Source organism: Seriola lalandi, unplaced genomic scaffold, assembly GCF_002814215.2.
Source record: "Seriola lalandi dorsalis isolate HSWRI2012SDOR001 ecotype SW California unplaced genomic scaffold, Sedor1 jcf7180002054221, whole genome shotgun sequence".
In the NCBI taxonomy this organism is placed as follows: domain Eukaryota; kingdom Metazoa; phylum Chordata; class Actinopteri; order Carangiformes; family Carangidae; genus Seriola; species Seriola lalandi.
Window position 1 is genome coordinate 51,762 of NW_019524774.1, and position 648 is coordinate 52,409.

Consider the following 648-nt stretch of genomic DNA (forward strand, 5'->3'; position numbering starts at 1 on the left):
CTGAGCACTCAAACCTTTTTAACATGCTGTAAGTAAGGGAAAACTCAGAAAGGCATAACAGCTCCTTTAAAGAAGAGCTCTCTGTGAAATACACAAGCTGAACCCTAAAGCAACGCAACATAAAGATTACAGCATCTCAACTGACATCGTGGTCAACTAGGTCACCCAGAGCGCACAGACCTCAGCCGACATCCACCAACATCCACCGACATCCACCGACATCCAACAACATCCAACAACATCCACCAACATCCACCAACATCCAACAACATCCAACATCCAACATCCAACAACATCCAACAACATCCACCAACATCCAACAACATCCACCAGATTTAAGAGGAAAAAAATCTGATTCTTCAAAACGGTTTCAGTACTTTTTGCTGACAAGGTGTGAAAACAACTTCTTCTTTCATGTTTCCTTATTTCAACATTTCACTGCAATCGTGTTTTGATATATTAACACACTGAAGTTTATTAGTATGTTAGAGTCAAAGAGGTGAAGTACACAGACTATTAATGTATTATCCTCCTTAATTTTTCCCTTTTTGTGCCATTATAACCCACCACCTCTCCCTGTGGTGTTGTGTAACAACATGTTAACATCATTACCGTCTCTTGTGCCACCTTCACCGCCTCCTCCAGTCC

The 648-nt window shown here is 41.4% G+C and overlaps 1 protein-coding gene across 3 annotated transcripts in view; it reads right to left on the reverse strand.

Moving 5' to 3' along the window:
* Positions 1 to 648, reverse strand: part of mpripb (myosin phosphatase Rho interacting protein b) — a 38,864-nt gene that overhangs the window by 19,531 nt on the left and 18,685 nt on the right. The window lies entirely within an intron of this gene.